This window comes from Triticum dicoccoides, chromosome 2B (assembly GCF_002162155.2).
Source record: "Triticum dicoccoides isolate Atlit2015 ecotype Zavitan chromosome 2B, WEW_v2.0, whole genome shotgun sequence".
Lineage (NCBI taxonomy): Eukaryota > Viridiplantae > Streptophyta > Magnoliopsida > Poales > Poaceae > Triticum > Triticum dicoccoides.
Window position 1 is genome coordinate 626,235,921 of NC_041383.1, and position 16,423 is coordinate 626,252,343.

The 16,423-nt window shown below is 51.3% G+C and overlaps 1 pseudogene; it reads left to right on the top strand.

Moving 5' to 3' along the window:
- The first annotated feature begins 7,875 nt into the window (after window positions 1-7,875).
- Window positions 7,876-16,032, top strand: LOC119368137 (annotated as a pseudogene).
- Window positions 16,033-16,423: the final 391 nt, after the last annotated feature.

Below are 16,423 nucleotides of genomic sequence, written 5' to 3' on the forward strand. Positions count from 1 at the left end.
GTGGGTGCAACAAGTAGCACGCCCGCACCGGCGCCTTGTAGCGAGAAGGCACCATCAAAGTACATCAGCCACTCTTTGCTTGCTTCCTTGACGGGGATGCTTGTTTCTAGAATTTCTTCATCTTGTGTTGGCGTCCACTCTGCTATGAACTCCGCCAATGCTCTGCTTTGGATAGTTGAAGTGCTCTCAAACTTGAGGCCAAAGCTTGACAGTTCCAGTGCCCACTCGACAATCTTGCCTGTTGCCTCTGGATTTTGCAGTATCCTCTTCAGCGGAAAACGAGTGACGACTGTAATCTCATGTGCTTGGAAGTAATGGCGCAGCTTTCTCGAGGCCATGAGAAGGCCGAAAAGCAATTTCTGCACACCAGAGTACCTTGACCTAGCCCCCTGCAGAAGGGAACTGACAAAGTAAACTGGGCACTGCACCATTCTTTTCTGCATCTTTTCATGCGTCTGCGCAGATCCATCTTTGTCGGGACCAGAGCTTGCCGGTGAAGTCCCCTACTTCTCGCTGGATGCATCTGCCGTGGTTGCTGGCTCATCATCCGCCTCCCTCTCCGCTACTAATGCAGCACTAACCACTTGATTGGTTGCCGCTATATATAGCAGCAACTTCTCTTGTGGCTTAGGTGCGACAAGTGTTGGAGTGGAGGACAGGTATCTCTTTAAGTCCTGCAGCGCAGCCTCCGCTTCCGGAGTCCATTTCATTGGACCTGCCTTTTTCAATATTTTGAAAAATGGCAGGGCGCACTCAGCAGACCTAGAGATAAACCTGCTGAGAGCAGCCACGCAACCGGCAAGTCTTCGTACATCCTTGACGCGCTTTGGTGCTTCAATCTGCTCAATGGCCTTGATCTTGTCGGGATTGGCTTCGATTCCCCGCTGAGACACGAAGAACCTGAGAAGCTTGCCGGAGGGGACTCCAAACACACACTTCTCGGGGTTAAGCTTGAGGTTGATCTTGCGCAGATTTGCAAAGGTTTCGTCTAAATCTTGAATCAGAGTCGCCTTGTCCTTGCTCTTGACCACTATGTCATCCATGTAGGCTTCCACATTTCTGTGTATTTGTGGCTCAAAAGCGTCATGGACTACCCTTGCAAATGTTGAACCAGCATTCTTTAAACCGAAAGGCATCCGTACGAAACAGTATGTGCCACATGGTGTGATGAATGCGGTCTTCTCCTCATCCTCTTCTGCCATGAAGATCTGATGGTATCCTGAGTATGCATCAAGAAATGAAAGCAAGTCACATCCGGCCGTGGAGTCAACAATCTGGTCGATGCGCGGCAAGGGAAATGGGTCTTTGGGACAAGCTTTATTGACATCGGTAAAGTCGATACAAAGCCTCCATTTCCCATTTGCCTTGCGCACGACTACAGGATTGGCCAACCACGTAGGATGGAGCACTCCTCTGACAAGGCCTGCTGTTTCCAACTTCTTGATTTCTTCAGCGATGAACTCTTGGCGCTCCACTGCCTGTTTCCTGACTTTCTGCTTGACGGGCCGCGCATGAGGACAGACGGCAAGATGGTGCTCGATGACTTTCCTGGGAACACCGGCGATGTCAGACGGTTGCCATGCAAACACGTCGACGTTCGCCCGCAGGAAAGCAACGAGCGCGCTTTCCTATTTAGGGTCGAGAGTGGCACTGATGGTGAAGGTACCACCAGTGCCGTCCTCCTTGGCGGACACCTTCTTGGTCTCTGGTGGATCTACCATTGTCTTCTTACACTTGCCGGTGGAGCTCGATGGTGCGTCCTCGACGGTAGCGTAGCACTCCGAAGAGGTGCGCTTGCCGGAGTGGGCATCAGAACTCTTGCCGGACTTGTTCTTCTTCTTCCCCCCGGGAGCTTCAACGGTAAGTGACCTGCGATCTGTTGCGGCTGCTGCTTCCCGGTAGATCTTGTCGGCGCAGACAAGAGCATCCTTCTTGTCGCCAGGGACAGAGATGACACTTATCGGGCCTGGCATCTTCAGCATGTTGTATGCATAGTGAGAGGCTGCCATGAATTTGGCGAGTGCTGGACGGCCGAGTATCCCATTGTAAGGCAATGGAAAGTCAGCAACGTCAAAAGTGACCCTCTCAGTCCTGAAGTTTAACTCGCTGCCAAATGTCACCGGCAACGTGATCTTTCCCTTCGGCTTGCTTCTTCCCGAATTGATTCCTTGGAATGTGCCGGTCTCTTCGAGCTCGCTGTCAGAGATCTGGAGTTTCTGGAGTACCGCGGAGGAGATCAGGTTCAAGCCGGCCCCGCCGTCAACTAGCATCTTAGTGACCTTGAGGTTGCGGATAGTTGGTGAAACCAACATCGGCAAGCACCCGACCGCAGTTATGCGATCAGGGTGGTCCTCAATATCAAAGATGATAGGCGTGCTGGACCATTTCAGAGGCCTGCGTGACTCGATGGGTGGTTCTGCTGCATTGACTTCCCGCACCCACTGCTTGAGCTGGCGGTGTGAAGTGTGCAGAGAAGCACCGCCGTCAATGCACAGGATCTCTGTGGCTTTCTGGAACTCCTACTCATTGGTCTCATTATCATCCATATCTTCATCGTCGTCGTCCTCTTCATCCTTGTCGCGGCCGCGGGGAGGTCTGTCTCCTTGCCGCTGCTTGGCCTTGCCGCGGCGTCCTCCTCGGCTGGGGCGTTTCTTGCCGGCTCCTCCAGCACCTTCCTGGGCCTTCTCCTTGTCGCGTCGCTCGTATTCAGCCTTTTGCTGCTCGACAAGCTGCTCGACTTTCTTGCAGCTCTGGAGGTCATGGACCTTGGTGCGGTGGATCTTGCAGTACTGCCTGTTGGTGCCGTCCTGCTTGTCGCCGACCGCCACAGCCTGGTGGTTGGTGCCTGCGGCAATCTCCTTGCTGGAGCTACAAGCTTTGGCTTTCTTGCCAGACTGCTCAACGACTAGCACCTCTTTGCCTTTCTTCTTCCTGTTGTTCCGCCGCCGGTTTTTCTTTGCCGGGGCAGCATCCTCACTATCAGATCCTCCTGCTCCTGTATTCTCTCCGGGGAGTTTCCTTCCTTCCTCAGCACGTGCACACTTGTCGGCCAGGGCATATAGCTCACTGACGTCTCTGATCTTGCACATCGCCATCTCCTCCCACATCCTGCGGTTTCGCACGTTCTGATGGAACGCGCTGATTACCGCGGCAGGGTGGACATCTGGGATGTTGTGCTGTACGCGGCTGAATCACTGAATGTACTTGCGCAGGGGCTCTCCTTCCTTCTGGGCGAGCAGATGAAGGTCACTTTCTTGGCCATGAGGCTTGTGGCCGCCTGTAAAGGCGCCGACAAACTGATGGCAGAGGTCTGCCCAGGAGGATATGGAGCCGTCCGGCAAGTGCATGAGCCAGGATCTGACATTGGGCTTGAGCACCAGCGGGAAGTAGTTGGCAAGGATCTTGTCGTCCCGCCCCCCGGCAGCTTGCACCGCAATGGTGTAGATGCTGAGGAACTCCGACGGATGCGACTTGCCGTCGTACTTCTCTGGTACGTCTGGCTTGAAATTCTTCGTGCTGGACCACTGGACTTGCCGCAGCTCACGAGTGAACACAGGGCAACCTACCGCGTAAGGCAAGTCGCCCGGTTCCCCTGGCGCATGCACGTTGACAGAGGGCCCAACGCGCTGGTCCGATTGACGCCGTGCTTCTCTTCGGCGCTCGATGCGAGTACGAGCGTCTTCTTGCTGCCGTTCGTGAAGAACTTGGCGCTGATCGCGACGGGCTCGTGGATCCGACGATGCGGTAGAGTCGCTGTCGAGGTGGATCCGGCGAGTCGGCGATCTTGGCCTTCGGGGTGGAGAGTGCATGGTGGTTGCACCTCCACCGGTTTCGTCGCCATCGGCTCGCGCCTGGCAGTCCTACCGCGGCAGCGATGTACTCGGCTGCCGCGTAGTGTCGCCGTTGGCGAAGCCGGTGAGACTTTGAATGGTGGCCCTCCATTCGTCGATCTTGTCTGCCGTCGGAGGGTAATCTAGGAGCAGTTGAGCTCGCGCCAAAACTTCTGCTGGAGTGGTGGGGGCAGTGGCGAACGGTGCGAGGAGCGGGATATGCTCGGACTTCTAACTATGTTAGAAGGAGCAGTATCCCGTCCAGGTGACCGTGTCTCGCTCGTGCCTGCATGTTGGCGTGCATGCTGGTCTTGAGCACCCCGAGATCCACCAGCTCGATCTTGGTCCAACAAACGTATGGTACTGCGAATACCATGACGCTGTCGGTCCTGCGCCTCCTGAGATGGGCGCGGTGCATGTACGGACGCCGAGGTCTGCGCAGCCTTGTCCTTGGACCTGGCAGCACCGTGAGCTTCCTCGTCGATGCCCGTTCTTCCGCCGGCGTCTACCCCACCACCCGATTGCTCCGGTGGTGGTGGGATTGACGTGGACGGAACAGTTGCCCCCGAAGCCTTCTTCTTCGGTGGCATGTCGATGAAGAAGATGAAGATCTAGCTCGTGTGAACGCCGGATCAGGTTCACACAACCTCGACGCCCCCTACCTGGCGCGCCAAAGATGTCGGGGAAGCTGATCCATGAACACCTATGGGACCGGCGGACCGAGCCCCTTTCGGTTCGGCGGGGGGCGGAGATCGCACAAAGAGCGAATCGAGGCGAAGCACACGAGCAGTTTACCCAGCTTCGGAGCTCTCCGGAGAGATAACACTCCTACTGCTGCATGTCTGAGTGTATTGAGTTCTTGCTCGGGAGCGCTGAGTGCTACAGTGCACTCTAGCTGCTAACGAGACTGAGCGTGAGTGTTTTTCTGCCTCCGAGCCGAACCTCCTCTACATTGCGCATGGGCCTCCTTTTATAAGCTAAAGGGGTCACCGACAGGTGGCAACGTAGACAAGGGTAAAAATGGAAAAGGAATCGCGGTTGGTACAACTACCTGTACAGTGTATCCTACCTAACCCTGACGGCAGGGGACAAAGGCATTAAATGCCCGTCTGTGTCGCCCAAACAGTGCAAAAAGGGACCGTCAGGGACGCCACCGCTCGCCACGATGGCAATCTTTTCAGCGTCGCTTGCCACCTCGCACCGCTGGCTGCACAGCCTCTTGCCACGCGCGCCTGGAAAGGCCCCAGGGCGACACGTTGGTGGATGTGCTGGAGCGCGGGTACAGAGTGGTAGCTTGCCGCGGCAAGCGCCTTGCCGCGGTCGTTGTCTTGCCGCGTCCGGAAGCTTGTCGCTCACCGGGCCTCGCCGGGACGCGCGGCGCGTCGCGGCAAGTTCCTTGAGATGCCTTGGTTGGCCTTCCCGGCAAGCTCCTCTTGCCGGGGCCTTGTCTCCTTGGCTTGAATATTTTGTTCTTGAATGGCTCCAAAGGAACCACGGAGGACCTTGGCGGTCGCCCCGCAAGCCTTGCCGCGGGGTGCTGCAACTGCCCGTGCACAAATTCGGGGTACTAGGGTACCCCTACTCTAGTACACCGACAAAAACCCTAGTACCAAACAAGGCCTCAAGAGGTTTGTAAAGGTTTGAAGGGGATTGGATAGGAATTTGACTCATAGGGGATTTAATCCCTCACAGTCCCCTATAACCCCCCTCAAACACAGTGCAGGGGACCGAGGCTAGCTGCCACCAATACCATCTACGTGGCCATCGATTGAGGCTCTTTCTCCCCCTAGTTCCTCAAAAGAACACCATGTTCATGGTGCTTTGATAGCCTAATTACTCGCCAAAGACCATTAGATAGAGAGAGGAGAAAGGAGGGTAACGGGAGGACAGAAGAGAGGAAATACACCTTGATACCGGTTTCAGTGTGCATCTTGAATATTCTTGCCGCCGATCTGACCTAGATCCATCAGCAGACACAAGGCTTCATGGGAGCATGTGTCTGATGCGAACAAGGATGCAACCAGCCGACCAAGAGCATATCTCGACGGCATGAAGACCGACAACAACAACCCCACAATCGGCTACGGAAACACGTTGTGGATGGACGAAACAATCTAAGCACCGATCCACACTGACGGCACTGAGAAGCCGCTCGCCGCACTAGAGAGCAGAGCAAGGCAACGCCACCGACCGGTTTTTTCCCTCGTGGAAGCGCCTAGGGAGATGAACCTCAAGACCGACAATGCTCACATCGATCGATCTCATCCACCGACACCCACCCATCACAACAACCAAATCCCCACTGCCGGCCAACCCGAGAGCACTCGTCGACCTTCATAGCCAGCACTACGAAAGAACTGACCCAACGCAGTGACACGTACCAAGCCGCTTACGAAGGGGGCACTAACACGTACACTATGAAGAATTTTGTGCCTTTGGGCATTTTTTCCGTTTCATGTAAAACCCTAATCTTTAGTGCAATGGAAGATCACCTACTGTCTGTCCTTACAAAACATCTATGAGAACATCTACAGCCAGGCACCCCAAACCGGCCTCAAACGCCCGGGTGGACGACCCGGTCATAAAAAACCTGACCTAGACGGGCCTCAAACGCCTGGTCTGGCCGGCACCCCTCATATCCAGCCCGAATCTAGGGCGGATGTGGGGGTGCTCAGGTGCGTCCGCCACATCAGACTAACGATGGGGTCACACATGGAATCGTCCGGGAACCCGGCGGTCCGACGGACGTCTAGTCCAGTGGGGAGTGTGAACGACGTGTTGGGCCGCCCTGACTTGCTGCTCGATGCCAAATCCGGCTATTTAAGCCGGCTGGCGTGCCCCAACCCTAGCCACATCCACCTCCTCCCGCTCCGCACCGTCAGCCCAAACTTATGTGGAGGTCAACCGGTAGTTCATCCGACAAGAGCGGGCAGTGACCAACACGCTTTTCGATGAGGTGGAAATGGAGATGGAGGCGGAGCAGCCGAATGAGCTGCAGGAGCCGGAGCTGCGGCTATCGCACATGTACCCGGAGCCGGGCACGAGATAGTGGTCATCTCCGATGAGGATTAGGGTAGTATAGATTATTTGATCTACGTACTATGTGAATTTCATCGTTTGCATGCTTTTGTATATGGATCTAAAGTTTGTAGTATGAGGTATGCAGATGTAGATGGGCAAATTTGATGCGTGACTGGTCACTGTCCGCGGACAAATCCGGGCACATTCGCAGAGGTTTGAGGGGTCGGATTTGCTATCCGCGGCTGTAGATGCTCTAAAGTACCTTCATTTTGCCTATTGATTGTGTTTGTCTCGGTAGATTTTTAGTGGTAAGTGGTAACTACCTGCAAAACCAAATTTGAAAAAAAAATAGGAATAATTAGCAACACCAAATTTTGACTCTGTAAAGAGTCAACTCCCTGTGCCAAGAAGAACATGATGACCAGCGGAATTTACTCGATGTTTCTCTTTGGATGCTTTTTCTTTTTCTTTTCGAGACCGTGGAAGGTTTTAAATTTTGAAAACAAAACAAATCCGGACCTCACTGAAGTTTGCAAAACATCATAAGTTCTTTCGGATTTTGAGCTTTTGAAATTCACTTAATTTAAATAAACTTTAAGATAGTAGTACAAATTTATTTTGACAGTAGTTTGAAACTGCCTCGAAATTTCTGGGTTACAGATATTTTAGACCCCACCGAAATACGTGAAATTTCTAACCCTCCTAGAAACATGGATATGCTTCGTTTTGATCGAAGGTAAACATTACGGGCGGAGGCCACAAGGCCACGAACATCGCTCCAGCCTCCATGCCTCCATTCCGTTTGTTAACCGGGAATCACAGCATCGCATTAACTCCAGAATCAGCACAAAGCTCCGCCGGCTGCAACGCCCGCCATGTTCATAACGATTCCTGGACAGGAGTCAGAGGACAAAGCTGGCATTTGGGAGCAATCTGACGTGTAATATGACAGGAGCTAGCACGTACTAGTAGTTCGTCATATAAAAGGGCATGCTGCCACACGAACAGAAATCCCAAGAAAGCCATGGAAAGCATGATCTCCCTGCTCTCCCTACTCCCGTTCCTTCTCCTCGCGATCGCCGCCGAGGCAACCGGCGACGAGCTCAGCACGTTCATCGTCCACGTGCAAGCGGAGGAGAACCACGTGTTCGGCACCGCGGACGATCGGAAGGCGTGGTACCACTCGTTCCTCCCCGACCATGGCCGGCTCGTCCACGCGTACCACCACGTCGCCAGCGGGTTCGCGGCCCGGCTGACGCGCAGCGAGCTCGAGGCGATGTCCGCCATGCCCGGGTTCCTCAGCGCAACCTCTGACCGGACGTACACGATGCTCGACGCACACGCCCGAGTTCCTTGGGCTGGACGTGGAGCAGGGGCGGCGGAACTACACGTCGGAGTTCGGCGCCGGCGTCATTGTCGGCGTGATCGACACCGGCATCTTCCCTGACCACCCGTCCTTCAGCGACGACGGCATGCCGCCGCCGCCGGCCAAGTGGAAGGGGCGCTGCGACTTCAACCGCACCTCGTGCAACAACAAGCTCATCGGCGCGCGCAACTTCGTCGCCACCCTCAACGGCCCGAACGGCACTTCCGCGCGGGTGCCGCCTGTCGATGACTTTGGGCACGGCACTCACACAGCGAGCACCGCGGCGGGAGCGGTCGTGCCGGGCGCTAATGTGCTCGGCCACGCGTTGGGCACCGCCGCCGGGATTGCGGCCCGCGCGCACATTGCCATGTACAAGGTGTGCGACCTCAATGGAGGCTGCGAGGCGTCCGACATACTGGCCGGTGTTGACGCCGCTGTTGGCGACGCTTGCGACGTCATCTCCATGTCTCTCGGCGGGCCGTCGGTGCCCTTTCACCTAGATCCTATTGCCATTGGGACGTTCGGCGCCATCGAGAAGGGCATCTTTGTGAGCATGGCTGCTGGCAACTCCGGCCCGGGAGAGAGCACCGTGATAAACGAAGCTGTCAGGACCGGACTATAATTCAGATAGCAGACTAGGAAATTTAGGAGGAAAGAATGGGGAAAAACTAGCCCAGATCTGAGATATTTGTATTAGCTGCATGTTTGCTTAGCCATCACGGCAATGCCATAGAAGATTCGATACCCTGGCCAGCCACAACCCGGCTACCTTTATAGGTGGACAGCCTTACTGGCAACAGTCTGAAAAGTAACAATAACGGCATGAAACGGAACAGTAAGATCTAACGGCTAGCGACGAGCGTTGAAAAGGTAAGGAGCGATCGTAGCCATCCCACTACTGAACCTAACAGCTACAGCTAACTGAAGATAACACTACACGCTCAATGGGCCTGACATTGCCCCCTCCTTGAGTCTCCACGTGTCCTCACGGCGTTGCTGCTGCTGCACGCCATGCTTTTGTAGTGTTGCTGAAGAACTCCGGAAATGTTTACTTGATAAAATCTGCGTCTTCCCATGTTGCGTCGGTTGTCGGCAAGTTAATCCATTTGATAAGCCACTGCACCACTGGTAAGTTGTGCCGAGGAACTTGTCGAACTTCTAACACTTCCTCTGGTCCCCTTCTGATTGTTCCATCCTGGTTCACAAGTGGCAGGTTAGGATCAGGTATTGACTTATCCCCAATGTGCTTCTTTAATTGGCTCACATGGAATACTGGGTGGATTTGCACCCCACTAGGCAACTGCAATTTGTAAGCTGCATTTCCCACTTTCTGAATGACCAAAAATGGGTCGTAGAATTTGTTTTGCAACTTTAAAGCACCTCTGAATCCAAAGGCTGTTAATTTGTATGGAGCCATTTTCAAATATACTGGATCTCCCACCTGAAAGCTTCTCTCAACTCTCTTAGTATCAGCATACTTCTTCATTCTGTTCTGTGCCAGCACCAGATTGTCTTTGAGCTGCTGTAGGATCTGCTGTTTGGCAGTTAAAAAGTCATGTGCTTCTTCATCCTCAGGTCCAGGTATTGCCAATTCTGATATGAGAGGAGGGGGAAATCCATACAGAGCTTGGAAGGGGGACATTTTAATGGCAGTGTGGTAAGTTGAGTTATACCAGAATTCTGCCAATGAGAGCCAAGACAACCACTTTGTAGGAGCAGATGTAGTCATGCATCTCAGATACGTTTCCAAACACTGATTGACACGCTCAGTCTGACCATCAGTTTGAGGATGGTAAGCAGTACTGTATCTGAGTTCCACTTTCAATGCAGAGAAGATATCCCTCCATAGTTGGCTGGTGAAAATTCTATCTCTGTCAGATATAATTAATTTGGGAGGGCCATGTAATCTGATGATATTATCCACAAATGCTTGAGTCACACTGAGTACTGAGTACGGATGAGACAGTGGGATGAAGTGAGAGTATTTGGTAAACCTATCCACTACCACCATGATCACATCTTTCCCTTGTGATTTGGGAAGTCCCTCAATAAAATCCATTGAGATGTGCTGCCAGGCCATATCAGTAACAGGTAGGGGCTCTAGCAATCCTGGTTGCAAGCAATTCTCATGCTTAGCTCTCTAACAGACAGGGCAAGCAGCTATGAAGGCTTCTACAACTGCCTTTAGACCAGGCCAGTAGAAAATGCTTTTCACCCTGTGATAGGTTGCTCTTCTACCTGAGTGGCCCCCTACAGGAGAACTGTGTAAGGCTGCCAGTAGTTTTTGCTGCAAGTCAGGAGAGTCTCACACATAGATTTTTCCTTTATATCTTATAATTCCAGCTGCTAGAGACTAATCTGGCAATTTATCACTCCCTTGAATGAGGAGTTTTTCCAGCAACTGCAAGCTGGTAGGGTCTTGCTGATAGCTTGTCACCAAATCTTCTGCCCAAGTAGGTGTAGCTGCAGAGATAGCATGCATTTAGGGAGAATTCTTGACAGAGCATCAGCCACCTTGTTTTGAATTCCCTTTTTGTACTGGATAGTGAAATTAAATTCCAACAACTTCATCATTAGTTTGTGTTGGACTCCTTCAGTGATCCTTTGATCAGTAATGAATTTGAGAGATTGTTGATCTGTTTTAATGATCAACTCTTTCCCTAACAGATAATGTCTCCATCTTTTGAGTGCTTCTAAAATAGCCAGGGCCTCCTTTTCATATGTGGACATGGCTGCATTCCTTGGGCATAGGGATGAGCTGTAGAAAGAAATTGGTCTGCCTTGCTGCATTAGGACAACCCCAATTCCCTTTCCTGATGCATCAGTTTCCAAAATGAATGGTTTGGAAAAATCTGGCAGGGCCAAAACTGGAGCAGTAGTTAGTTCTTGTTTGAATTGTTGAAAGGCATTGGTATGTTCAGGTTGCCACTTGAAATTTCCCTTTTTAAGCAGATTATGCAAAGGTCTGCAAATTACACCATAGCCCTTTATAAATCTTCTATAATAGCCTGCTAGGCCCAAAAAGCTTCTCAGTTTAGTGATGTTCTCAAGGACTGGCCATTCAGCTATTGCAGAGATCTTTTGTGGGTCAGTAGCTACTCCATCTGCAGAGATCACATGCCCTAAATATTCCACTTTCTGAGCTGCAAACACACACTTGGACATTTTGGCAAACAGCTGATGTTCTCTCAAAACATCCAGTACCAGATTGATATGTTCCAAGTGCTCTGTGAGGTTTTTACTGAAGATCAATATATCATCAAAGAAAACCAACACAAATTTCCTCAAATAAGGACCAAATATGGTGTTCATTAATTCCTGGAAAGTGCCAGGAGCATTGGAAAGGCCAAAAGGCATAACCAGGAATTCAAAATGACCCAAGAATGTTCTGAATGCAGTTTTATGGACATCTGCTGGTGACATTCTTATTTGATGGTAGCCTGACCTTAAATCCAGTTTTGTGAAATATTTTGCTCCATGCAACTCATCCAAAAGGTCTTCTATGACAGGTATGGGAAATTTGTTTTTAATTGTAAGAGAGTTCAGTTTTCTGTAGTCTGTGCACAGTCTCATTGATCCATCTCTCTTTTTGACTAGTATGACAGGAGCTGCAAAGGGACTTTGACTGTGTCTAATAAGATGTGCAGCCAGCAACTTTTTGATTTGCTCCTCCATTTCTCTTTTTTGGTTCTGAGGCACCCTGTAAGGTCCAACTTGTGGTGGTGTAGCACCCTCCACCAGAGGAATGGTGTGGTCCAGGACCCTATGAGGAGGCAAAGTTTTAGGTTCTTCAAATAGATCAGCATACTCCAACAGTAATTTCTGTATTTGTGGGGGAATTTTAAAATCTTCTGGTGCATCCATGAGTATGTTATTGACTTGGCACAAGAAGATCTCAGGTCCTTTATCCATCAGCTTTTTCACTTTCTTAACAGGTACCTCTTTCAGACTAGCAGGAGTAGTGAATACTGCTGTGGATACAGTCTGCTTTCTTTCATGTGTAAAACTGAACTGTTTTGCAGGAATGTCAAAGGAAACAGGGCTAACTGCAGTAAACCAAGCATATCCCAAAATTGCATCATGACTAGGTAATGCCAGAGTCCTAAAACTGTGTGAAAGTGTCATTTTAGATATCTGAAACTGGCAATTAGGGACAACTGCAGAAGATGTTAGTATGCCTCCCCCAGCAACTGCAATTCTTCTAGGTTTGACAGGTAGTAAGTTGCAGTTTGCTTTAACTGCAAAGTCTTGATTTATGAATGATGTGGTACTACCTGAATCCAACAGTGCAACTGCTCTTTTTCCATTTATATGGATAATTACTGTAGGTGTTGGGACTGCAAGCTGCTGACCCATTGCAAAAGCAGAAATGAACATAGCTTGATCAGCTTCTGTCACTTGTTCTATTTGCTCCTCCAACAGTTGTTCCTCAATGTCATAAGTGACTTGTTCCTCTTGTTCCTGTTGCATTGCCTGGACATTGGGTACTAATTTACATTTATGACCATGTACCCATTTGTCACCACATCTCCAGCATTCTCCCACTTTCCTGATTTTCTGAACATTACTGACAGGAGGTTCAGTGTGTCTGGCAGGAAGTTGTTGTTGTATAACAGGAACAACATTCACCTTGGGGGGATAATTTGTATTGCTCTTCTGGTAGTAATTGTTGTAAGGAACAGTTGTCCTTTTTGCAGTAACTGCCACAGGTGGATGACAGGGTTCCACATCCCTAGCTAACCAATAGGCATCTGTCAGTGTTTGGGGTCTCAGAGGTCTGATTTGGAACTTTATTCCCTCTCTTAACCCATTGACATAACATCTGACAAACCAAGATTCTCCAAGCTCTGGATTTTCCTCTTGAACATCAGCCATGAGATCCTCAAATATTTTTGTGTATTCGGACACACTGCTATTTGATTGCTTAACTGAGTTGAATTTCTCAGTTAAGTCATAAGAGCCTTGTGTGGAAAATCTTTTAGTGACTGCCAAATTCCTTCCATGATACTTTCTTCTTTAATAACCCCGATCTTCTGAGCCATACATCTGCTTCACCAATCATGTATAATTGGGCGAGAGAGACTTTATATTCTTCTGGTGCTCCTGACATTTGAAAATACTTGTTGCACTGCCTTATCCATCCCACTGGGTCTTCTCCCTCAAACCTAGGAAAATCCATTTTAGGTCCCTTTGTTATAGATTTCATGAATTGACATTGCATGTCTTGTTTATATATTTTTGCATATCCTTGCCATAACTGCCTATCCCTGTTTTGGAGGTTGTACTGCTGGAATGCAGGAGTGTAAGGCTGATGTGTTCTGAGTGGAGTACCAAGAGGACTTGCCTGCTCTGTTCTGCCTGCTGTTCATATCTAGGAGGAACTGCTGGTTTGTTAATTCTGACTGGAGGAAGATTGTGGAGTTGTAATTCTTCCATCTGTCTTGTTTTCTCTTTTTCTGCTTCCAATTGCTGTTTTAATTGCTCTGTTCTGAGTGTTTGGTTTTGCAACTGCTCCTGCGACACTGTTGGTGATCTAGGCCTCTGTTGGGAGCTTGAAGGAATATCCGTAGGATTTCCATGAACTGGTGCTTTGACCAAGGCTTGTAACACTGAGTTGATAGTGGAAAGTTGCTTGCCCAGATCCAGAACCACTTGCTCGACACTGCCCACCTGTGTTGCAATCTCCCCTTGCTTGGAACTGATGGAGTGCACCTCATCGTGCAATTTGGCCATGTCCGCTTGCATCTGCGACTGGTCTTTCTGCATGATTCCCACATCATCTTTTAAGGACAACAAGTCTTGCAGCTTCGCCTCGTCGATCGCCTTAGCACACCCCATCGCCTTGATCTGAAGAAGAAGTAAGGGATTTTACCACGGTGTTCCCGCAACCTTCCTTCGCTCCAGATCCTGCCGCCACCTCGATCCACTCCGCCAAAGTACACGGATCAGTGCTTCAGACGCAGAATTTTACCAATTGAGCAGTGAGCTCAACCAACCGCTCCGGCTCGACTGATCTGTACTCGAACAAAACGCCGCCGCCTACGCCGCCATCGATCGCCGCCACCACGCTGCCATCGACATCAGAGAAGAGGGTGGGAATTGGGTGGGGAAAACTTGGGGAAAAGCAAATTGCTGTCCGCCGGAACGCTATCTCCAAGGAATCGCTAGCTACTGATACCAATTTGTCAGGACCGGACTATAATTCAGATAGCAGACTAGGAAATTTAGGATGAAAGAATGGGGAAAAACTAGCCCAGATCTGAGATATTTGTATTAGGTGTATGTTTGCTTAGCCATCACGGCAATGCCATAGAAGATTCGATACCCTGGCCAGCCACAACCCGGCTACCTTTACAGGTGGACAGCCTCACTGGCAACAGTCTGAAAAGTAACAGCAACGGCATGAAACAGAACAGTAAGATCTAACGGCTAGCGACGAGCGTTGAAAAGGTAAGGAGCGATCCTAGACGTCCCACTACTGAACCTAACAGCTACAGCTAACTGAAGATAACACTACACGCTCAACGGGCCTGACAGAAGCTCCGTGGATGCTCACCGTCGCCGCGAGTACCATGGACCGCTCCATCCGTTCGATCGTGCAGCTGGGGAACGGCGCATATTTCCACGGCGAGTCACTCTACCAGCCAAACGCCGGTGTGCCCAGTGCCTTCTACCCGTTGGTGTCCGCCGGCGCGAGCGGGAAGCCACTGGCCGAGTTCTGTGGGAACGGCTCGCTGGACGGCGTCGACGTCAAGGGCAAGATAGTGCTCTGTGAGCTCACGAGAAATATCTCGGCGATGAACCAAGGCCAGGTGGTGCTGAGTGCCGGCGGCGTCGGCATGATCTTGGCGAACCAGTTTGCCCAAGGCTACGACACGTTAGCCCAGGCGAACGCCCTCCCGGCGTCGAGCGTCGACTACTTCGCGGGCGCAGCCATCAAATCCTACCTCAACTCCACGGTGAACCCGGTGGCGAGTATCGGCTTCAGCGGCACAGTGCTCGGCACGTCACCTGCTCCGTCGATCGTTTTCTTCTCGTCTCGTGGGCCTAGCCGTCAAGGCCCTGGCTTTCTGAAGCCCGACATCACGGGGCCGGGGGTGAACGTGCTCGCCGCATGGCCGTTTCAGGTCGGGCCACCGTCAGCACCGGTTCTTCCCGGACCGACCTTCAACATCATCTCCGGCACGTCCATGTCGACACCGCACCTCGTCGGCATTGCAGCGCTGATCAAGAGCAAGCACCCGGACTGGTCGCCGGCGGCGATCAAGTCGGCCATGATGACGACGGCCGACATCACCGACCGCTCCGGCAATCCCATACTCAACGAGCAGCGCATGGCGGCCAACTTCTTCGCCACCGGCACCGGGCATGTCACCCAATGAAGGCCGCTGACCCTGGCCTAGTCTACGACATCACCCCCGAGGATTACATCGGCTACCTCTGTAGCATGTACATGAGCCAGCAGGTGCCGGTGATCGTGCGCCGGCGGATTGATTGCTTGACCACCTTGGTCATAGCAACCGCCTGCTGAATTATCCGTCGATCTCGGTTGCTTTGCCGGTGGTCGTGAGGCGCAAGGTGAAGAACGTCGGGGAGGTGCCTTCGGTGTACTATGCTGCGATCGACATGCCAAGCAGTGGCGTAAGCGTGGACGTCTACCCGAGGGAGCTGGAGTTCATCTAAGCGAACCAGGAGGTGATCTTTTCGGTATACGTGTGGCCGTGGCAGAACGGTGCAAGGGTGGTGCAAGGTGCTCTACGGTGGGTATCCGAGAAGCACACAGTGCGGAGCCCAATCTCCATCACCTTTGCTTGATCACATACTTGATTTCTCACACGATGAGTCGACATGGCTCAAGTACGTTTATGTCCTTCGCACAACTTTCTCATTGTTATAGTTTGTCTCGACTAATTTCCAATAAATCAATGGGTCCGTCCAGATGAAGTCTCATCGGCTAACGTCATCATAAGCAGATTAGCCCCGTTAACTATCTTCTCTTCTATTGGATTGTAATCAGTCTTAAGTTCTAGGCTTTTCCCTTTTTCTGGTTGTTTGTTTGTTTGTTTGTGCGATTGTGCTGGACTATGAATTTGTTTGTTTGGTTTTTCACATATCGCTTGTATCATGTACGCGCATCCTCTCCTTCGCCAAAAACGTACGCCTGCATCATCTACGCGCATGCATGCTCGATTTCTAGAAAAACAAA